The sequence below is a fragment of the Haemaphysalis longicornis genome, unplaced genomic scaffold (genome assembly GCF_048455015.1).
Source record: "Haemaphysalis longicornis isolate Haplotype H1 unplaced genomic scaffold, Haemaphysalis longicornis Haplotype H1 scaffold_7, whole genome shotgun sequence".
NCBI classification, from domain to species: Eukaryota; Metazoa; Arthropoda; class Arachnida; order Ixodida; family Ixodidae; genus Haemaphysalis; species Haemaphysalis longicornis.
In genome coordinates this window covers 159,943,020-159,952,164 of record NW_027526422.1, presented here as the reverse complement: position 1 = coordinate 159,952,164, position 9,145 = coordinate 159,943,020, and the positions used below count along the sequence as shown (strand labels likewise).

At 47.1% G+C, this 9,145-nt stretch overlaps 1 non-coding gene across 1 annotated transcript; it reads right to left on the bottom strand.

Moving 5' to 3' along the window:
* Positions 1-3,914: 3,914 nt before the first annotated feature.
* Positions 3,915-3,988, bottom strand: Trnaa-ggc (transfer RNA alanine (anticodon GGC)). Its single transcript has one exon. It is a non-coding gene; the product is annotated as a tRNA-Ala (tRNA).
* Between the last annotated feature and the right edge of the window lie 5,157 nt (positions 3,989-9,145).

Below are 9,145 nucleotides of genomic sequence, written 5' to 3'. Positions count from 1 at the left end.
AAACAGTTTTGCGGAAATATTGTCGCGTCTGCCGCGCGTCTACATCACAGTTCAGCCATGCCATGCGGGACCGCCAAATACTGTGCAGGCCCAACAACATGACGAGATCGTACGGCACCCCATCCTCTCTCTCGATACATAAAAACCGTATTCCATGGGGGTTCAGTGGAAAGTCCTTTCGAAGTGTCCTTTGGAGGACATCCCATAGAAACACTGCTGCCCAACAATGGAGAAAGACATGCTCCACCGTTTCCGGTTGTTTGCAAATAGAGCAGTCAGTTCCCCATGGCATAGAAATCCCCTTACCCTCCATCCATGTTGCAACTGAAAGCGTACCTTCCGGCCACCGTAGTGGAAGGACGTAGGGTCATGCGCTCCCAAGGAGCGGCTATTGCGGCGCAGTCAAGCCGCGGAAACAGGATGGAAGTTAGCGATAAGGAAGAGTACCAGATTATTTTGCCCTCTCTGCCAACCGGACGGATCGTTTCGAACACAGTTTTTCTACATGGCAACGTGCGAGCTCGACCTTTTCGAGTGGAATACTTCAGGGACATGCTGGACAAGTGTGGTATGCTTTCCGATGTAGTTGCTTTGGGGGCATACCAGATAAACCACATCTGGGCTGCCACGTTCAACAGCCCCGAGGCGACGAAAAGGATGGCAGCAGCCGGCGAGGTGCAAGTGAAGGGAAGACGCTGCCTAGTCATCGACCCGCAACACCAGGAGGTAAAGGTAAAGCTTCATTGGCTGCTGTACGGCGTCTCAGACGACGACATTCGTGCGGCGTTAGCAGCGTTCGGCAAGGTGACGGAAATTACCAAGGAACGCCGGCGCGTACAGGGCGTGAGTGACAAGGGTTCTACGACTCGCACCGTGCTTCTCAAGCTGAAGTCCGGGTTGAAGGTGGACGATCTCCCCCACCAGATTCGAGTTGCAGGTGAACTGGCCCTTGTTGTGGCCCCTGGGCGTCCCATGCAGTGCCTGCGCTGCCACACCGCCGGCCACGTTCGCCGAGACTGTAAAGTGCCGCGTTGCTCCATTTGCCGACGCTTCGTACACGAAGACGCACAGTGCGTTAAGACGTATGCAAAGGTGACGGGGGGCCGTGGGGAGCGACGACGCGTCTGATCTCATGGACACAGCGGAAGCAGAAGAAGCGGCAGAAGGCGCGGGGGAGGCGTTGTCACCGGAAGTGACGCCGGCTTCTCTTGAACCTAGTGACCAAGGTTCCCAGGACTCAAACCACGGTGGGCAACCAACCATGGAGTTCCCACCCTTGCCTGATGCACAGGGGAAAGGTGGCGAGTAGGGCGACGATCACTTCGAGGAAGACGCACCGGAGGGGATGGAAGAAGGCGACCAGCAGAGAACGAACAGCGTCTCCTCTGCCAGTATCGTCGACGCCACTGCTAAGCGGTCCCGGGAAGAGACCGGTCACAAGCAGGAGGCAGAAGGCGGCAGCGGAAACGGAGAACTGCCTCAAAAGGCAGCTGTGGTGCGGCGTTCGACCTCGCGACAGCGTCGAGGCGTACAGCCTGGCCGCAAGCCGCCGGACACGACGCCGGGGAAACCACAGCCACCTGGAGGCCCAATCGCGGACGGACACACCTAGGGACGTGGAAACGGGAACGGTAAGCGCCATGCTCCCGGTTTCTATCCGCCCGCTCAGTTCTTAAATGCCTGCTGACGGACCTTTGACCTTTGCTACGCTAAATGTGTGTGGGCTTGCAGCCAAGAGGAAGCAATGTCAGGTGTACCGCCTGCTTACAGAGCAGGACCTAGACGTACTGGCAGTGCAGGAGATAAAAATCGAGGGGGAGGACGAGACCGGAAGCATGGTGCAGAGGTTCACGGCTAGGTACTGTGCGTGTATTAGTCATGCAGTTGGACACTCCGGTGGCTGCCTGCTTTTTGTGAAAAAGCGGTTAGGTCTGTGCGTAGAAAATGTCCAATCGTGTTCATGTGGTCGCTTGGTTATGTGCGATTTCACATTCAATAGCGTCGAATGGCGGGTCATTTGTGTGTATGCGCCTAATGGGGGGGAGGACAGACGGATTTTTTTCCAAAACATCCGGCAGTACCTCACTATCGAGAGGCAAGTTATCTTGATTGGGGACTTTAACTGTGTGTTATCTCCGCAGAATAAAACGAGCAGTAGCCCTTATAAGGACGCAAGCACCGAATTGCTGGTAGAAATTGTTGATGAATTTGGTTTATTAGACGTGGCGGAATGCCTCGAGAGTGATCGAGACGTGAGTTTCACCCACTTTCAGGGTACCAGTCACGCGAGGCTGGACAGAATATACGCATCACTTGATTTAATTCCGAAATTCCAAGGTTACAGAGTACACCCAGTGTCGTTTTCCGACCACTGCATGGTTAAGTGTAGCGTTGGTCCAAGAAGGCAAGGGACTGCTTTCTCGTGGAACCTTTGGAAATTTAATGCTAAACTCCTAAACGACGAAATGTTCATTGATGCAGTTAAGAAAAAATTGAAGAGATAGAAAATGAAGACGGTAAAATTGGGGAACAATGGGAATTATTTAAAGAAGCCATAAAAATGATAGCCATAGAAAGATCCACCTGCATAAGGCACGAAGAAAAAATAAAGGAAAGGACATTACGCGACAATTTAAGGAAATAACTTTGGAAGAAGGAAAAACGCCTGGGTTGTTTACAGAGGACAAACGCAAACTCAAACAGCAACTAGAGATACTAGACGAAGAACGCTACTGCGGGGCACTCGTTCGAGCGAGAGCCGAGTGATTAGCAGTGGGAGAGACGCCAACCAAACGGGCGCTTGGAATCGAAAAGCCACGTGCTCGACGAAATACGATCGACAAAATCAAATGGCATGGACGCGCGTCAACCGATATAGACGACATCCACCAGTTTTTCTTTGAATATTATCAGTCTTTGTTTGCGTACCGACAGCATAATGTGGAAGGCTTTATAAAAGAGTACCTCAGCCGTATGCCTAGCCTTGAGGATGAAATTAAAGATAACTTAGAACAGCCCATATCTGTCGCAGAAATCAAGTCAGCAATTGATAATTTAAACCCAGGGAAGTCACCCGGTCCTGACGGCTTAAGCGCGGCCTTTTATAAGTACTTCAAAGAGGACATATCACCTGTTTTAACGGCGATGTTTTTAGAAGCATTTCGCCTGAAATACCTTCCACCGTCGTTTTCGTCTTCCCACACGGTTCTGATACCGAAAACAGAAGAAACTGAAAAACTAAAACTAAAGTTCGTAACGGCGTACCGGCCAATCGCTTTGTCGAACGTTGATTACAAAATATTGATGAAGGTGTTAGCGCAGAGGTTACAAACTGTGATCACACTTCTTGTAGGGCCACACCAGACGTGCGGCATCAAAGGTCGCACAATCACAACGAATTTACACACGGCGAGATGTGTGCTTGAGTGCTGCGACGCCGCTAGAGGCGCCGTCGCGCTTCTCCAGCTTGACCTTGAAAAGGCGTTTGATTGCGTGTCCCATGATATTCTGTTTTCTGTTCTTGACCATGTAAAAGTGGGATCTGTCATTAGTGAGGGTGTTAGCCTGGCATATCGACGGTGCACCACGTGGTTGATTGTAAATAATTCACTGGGAGCGCCCATTAGCGTGCAACGTTCGGTGCATCAGGGTTGCCCACTCAGCCCTCTGCTTTTTTGTATTTACATAGAAACGTTGTGTTTAACCATCATACAAAACAACCAGGTTCCAGGATTTCGTGTACACTCTTCTGATGTGAAGCTTCTCGCTTATGCTGATGACGTTGCAGTTTTCTGTTCAGACAAGGAAAGTGTCACTCTGTAAAGGAAAGTTTGACATCCACCTAAATGCAGCCATACGGCTACAAAGGAAAGCTATACAGCTTTCTTGGAAACTTCGCAGTTGAAGAAAAATTCATCCTGGTCCAGGATTTGAACCCGGGACCACTGCTTAGCCGGAGCAGTCGCTCTACCAACTGAGCTAACCAGGAGGCTAGTCGTTAGCAGCGCTAAAGCGAATTCATCAACAACTCGAAGTGAAGGACAGGTGCTAATCGACCAGATTTAGGGGAAATCTCCAAGGTGGAGTAAGTTTCTGTAAAGGAAAGTTTGACATCCACCTAAATGCAGCCATACGGCTACAAAGGAAAGCTATACAGCTTTCTTGGAAACTTCGCAGTTGAAGAAAAATTTGTCCTGGTCCAGGATTCGAACCCGGGACCACTGCTTAACCGGAGCAGTCGCTCTACCAACTGAGCTAACCAGGAGGCTAGTCGTTAGCAGCGCGAAAGCGAATTCATCAACAACTCGAAGTGAAGGACAGGTGCTAATCGACCAGATTTAGGGGAAATCCCCAAGGTGGAGTAAGTTTCTGTAAAGGAAAGTTTGACATCCACCCTTTACAGAAACTTACTCCACCTTGGGGATTTCCCCTAAATCTGGTCGATTAGCACCTGTCCTTCACTTCGAGTTGTTGATGAATTCGCTTTCGCGCTGCTAACGACTAGCCTCCTGGTTAGCTCAGTTGGTAGAGCGACTGCTCCGGTTAAGCAGTGGTCCCGGGTTCGAATCCTGGACCAGGACGAATTTTTCTTCAACTGCGAAGTTTCCAAGAAAGCTGTATAGCTTTCTTTTGTAGCCGTATGGCTGCATTTAGGTGGATGTCAAACTTTCCTTTACAGAAACTTACTCCACCTTGGGGATTTCCCCTAAATCTGGTCGATTAGAAAGTGTCACTCTTGTCGTAGAAATCGTGAAACGGTTCGGTGTTGTAACAGGTAGCTTTGTAAACTGGGGAAAGTATGTGGGATTCTGGCATGGTGATTGGCTGACGACCCCAGACGTTTTCGCCAATGGCATTTGGGTCACCCCTCCAGTGAAATACTTGGGTATTCCACTGGAGTTTTACAGATACAGCGAGCCCTACTGGCGTGCGCAAGCTCAGGAGCTGCGTGAGAAAGCGAATAAATGGAGAGCCAATGGTTTGTCTATGTTTGCTAGGGCAACTGTGTGCAACATATTTCTGGCTAGCAAATTATGGTATGTTATGCAAGCGCTGCATTGTTCTCTGGTGAATATACAACGACTTCAGCGCCTGTTCGCTGTATTTGCGTGGACTTGTACTTGTGAGAGGACCAGTCGAATGAATTTGTTTCGACGAACCCGCGATGGTGGCTTAGGGCTGACGCACCTTTTTGTAAGACAGCTTGTGAATCGATTTTTGTTTTTGCGGGACGTTCAAGACCCTTTTCTGCGCGCAGTACTTCAAGTGCGGCTAATGCTGGCTTTGCCCGAATTCGTAGTTTCTACGAGTAGTATGACAGGAGGCATCTATGGATACTTTAAAGAGATTGTTGTGTCATCCCGTTTTCTGTTTGCTCGATTTTCGATGCACTATTTGGCTAATGTCACGCGGAAAAAATTATATAAGGATGTATGCGATGTGGTCATACATGTACCAATGTATAGAGTTTTATACTGTGCAGGCCCAGGACAAGATGTTCTAAAAAGGGTTAAGGGAATGGAAGTATCACCAGGAGCGAAGTCTTTCTTCTTTAAACTACATATGCACCACGCCACCGGATGGAAGTCGCAGCAGATAATATTCAAGTGTACAGCGTTTAGTTCTGTGCATAACGCGGCAGACCCATAGCAACTCGAGTCCGAATTTCTACACGTGCAAGCGAACGTGACCCCGATTTGCGCTTTGCGCCTTGCGCTTAGTGCTTTGCTAACTTTAGGTACTTTTGGTCAGTTTGATTTTAAGTACAGCCTCACAACCATAGTTTTTTCTCGTAAATAACCATGAACTCGTCGTCGCCTAGTTGAGGTAGGAGCTGGGCGATCGGACGACTCATTTGTTTCCGCACAAATAGCGCAAACTAGGTGTATTCTTAGTGTTCGATACATAAGCTAAGGGATCTATGTAACGTGTGTGAAAGGTGTCGTCTGTTTGAGCGTTAGAATAGGGAAGCAGACCATATTTTCCTGCATCGGCGAAACCAAATTCGGTGTTTCTTTAGCCTGAATCCTTCAAGTTCGCGTCGCTAGACGATTGCGACTGGTAAATGCAAGCGGGTTTTACAGCAGTTGCAGCATTGTCATAGCTTTGGTGCACAAGGCAATTATGTACAGAGCGCAAAAGATAACTTCGAGACGGTTATCTCTAGCGAGCATTTTTATTTTGCAGTTGTCATCAGCAACTACTACGTTTTTTCTCGTCTGTTAAACATTTACATATTCATTACGCTTAGAAATCCAAGTTTGGTATTGTCACTAATTTTTGTGTTACTGTTAACGCGCTTGAAAGCTTTTATTGAACGTTATTACCGCGCACGAATCGTATGCAACACAGCGTATCAACATAACCTCACCGAGAAGCGTCTCGTCATCGCGCTTCGCCGCTCGTTGCCATTACCCGGTGGTCTATTAACCCTAGGCGATTTTCCTATAATTAACATCGATATTTTCTCATGTGGCACCATCTAAAGGACCAGCTGACTGCAATGACGTGTGTTTTGGAAATCTAAAACTGTTCAGACATATGCGCTAAAGGGCAACGACGACGCCATGAGGGGATTAACGACGCAGCAAAGATACTAACTGCATGCTGCGTTTCGTCTTCCCGTTACTACTTAGCGATCGGCGGGGACGAACAGTTAGTCCGCATTTGTGCACACGGCACATACTCTGCCGCAGATACTCCCCTTGAAGATGAACGGTTGCCCCTGAAGACTAACGGCTGTATTTTAGTCCCTATTTTAGTCCTTTTTGCCTAAGAGTGTGGGATTTAGCAGGGCAATAGGAGGGTCGGGAGAAGTCACGACCCAACATTAGAGCATCGCAACGGTGTCAACCATCGGACACCATCAGCTTGCCAAAATAGGCATGCTGCACCGCATGTGATTCGCGCAGCCGGAGTTGTGTACATGATTCGGCTCATATGCGGGGAGGTATACATCGGGCATAAGGGCCGCTGTTTACTTAAGCTCCTAATGAAACGCAGCCGTCAATGAGTAACAAAACTTTCTCGCACAACCCGTTTCATGGTTTGGCTTGCGGAAACAAGGCATGCAAACTGCGGCGGAATCAAAATAAAATAGGGAGCAGAAGCGCACAACACCTGGCGAGAGAACTGGTTAAGGCCTCACAAATGCTAGAATCGCCGTGAGTATATTAATCACCCATGGATTACTCTGTATGAAAGAGAATATGAATTTCTAAGCGGGTATTTTGTTTCATACATAGGGGTACGTTTGTGTGCTCTCTAGTCCAGTATGTATTTATGACCACCTGTTTGCTAACTTTGTTTTGTATCTGTGCCCACAGGTTTTACCGTCTCATAATTTATGCGCAGCCTTTCCTAGAGATACGCCACACCAATGAGCACAAAACATGCTCGATAGAGCCTGATGCGAACAGTTATTCTAGAAATGTTGATATTCTCCTGTCTGCCAGTTTTAATGTGATATGGTTTATCACTCTAATTTCGGCAGTTGTGTAATTAGAAAATTCAATTGCTTACCGACAAAAAGACTTCACCAACGTGCTGTACCGAACAGATCATTCTTTTGCAGACCAAAAAACTTTCGCGGATTGCCTGACTTCCTTGCTTCTGCAAATGGTTACAACTGAATACGTTGTTGAAGGTTGGTGTACAAAAAAGAACAGGAGTAGAATACCTGAAAATGCCACAGCTGCTGATGTGAGACTCAGCGGCCATGCTGCCTGCTGCCTGGTAATTCCTAATCCCTCGATAAAAATGAAGAAGAAAAGGCCGGTCGTCCGAAGCGTCAAGCCCGTGAGGAATGTGATGGCAATACAAGCGGCGCCTAAGAAGCGTTTGACTTCAGGTTCCGTTTGGCAGCAGTAGCGCTCCTTCTTCGCCTCTTTAGAGCTCCCTGTCTTCGTTTGTTGGTTTAATTCCATTTCTTGAACAGAGCAAAACAAATGACTATTGTTATGGACAATATTGCAACAAAGAAAACTGTCGGACGTGGGGGAGTTTTGTTATGTATAGAAAAAAGCACAGAAAACTGTGTTTTGGTGTGTAAAAATTAGGTTACAAACAGTCAATTAAATAAATACTGTTTCTAAGGCAAGAGCACATTTTACATACACACATACATACATATACATAAAGGGAGCAATAAAACTTGAAAGATGGTAGGAAACGCAAGAAAACAAACTTCGAACAAGGTAGCGACCATGATTGTTGCCAACGTTTCTGCAAAAGACTTGCCTTCATCAGTGCCTGACGAAGGCAAGTCTCTTTGTGGAACACTGGGAAAAATCGCGGTCGCTATTTTGTTCGAAGTTTTCTTCTCATATACATACACACATACACGCTGACGTATATACAAACAAGCATATATTTATGTATTCTAGCGTGTATTATGTATTACCTACACGTGTGGCATTACAGGGAACACTATGTATTTAGAGCCTACATTGCATACGCAAACGCTATAATCTAACCACACGTGGGGTCTAGATTACCGTTGGTCCGCTATGTTTCTTGTCGGCTTGTCTCCAAAAATTTTCGGAAAGAGGTGACGTCGAACAGTGAATAAAATTTTCAGTTAGTAAATGTAACGCAAAGATTCAAAGGGTGTTAATATTGTTATGTATGTTTGTTCGAGCAAAAACACCTACGTTGAATTAAATACCGTAGCAAGTATAGCTATCTCCCACTTTATGTACTGTTGCGCTTCGCGAGGATGAAAATTGCGGTAAAGTTCTTTTTTCAGATATTTCCCAATAAAACAGGAATTAACGAAGAAATATACTTCAAAGAACCTCATTACCATTCACACAGAACTGACCATGTTTTCAAAATAAAGAAATCGCGTACTAGGATGAACCTACTCGCTAAGTCGTTTTTTGTAAAAACCATTAAAGAGTAGAACAGGTTGTCTGAAGCGGAAGTGTGGTGTAAAAATGAATATTTGTTTATGTTCATTGATTGATTGTAGGGTTTAACGCGCCGACGCAACGCAGGCGATGAGGCGCGCCGTAGTGGAGGACTCCGGATTAATTTTGACCACCTGGGGATTTTTATCGTGCGCCGAAATCTCGTACACACGGGCGTTTTTGCTTTTCGCCTCCATCAGAAAAGCGGCCGGGAATCGAACCCGCGACCTCGTGCT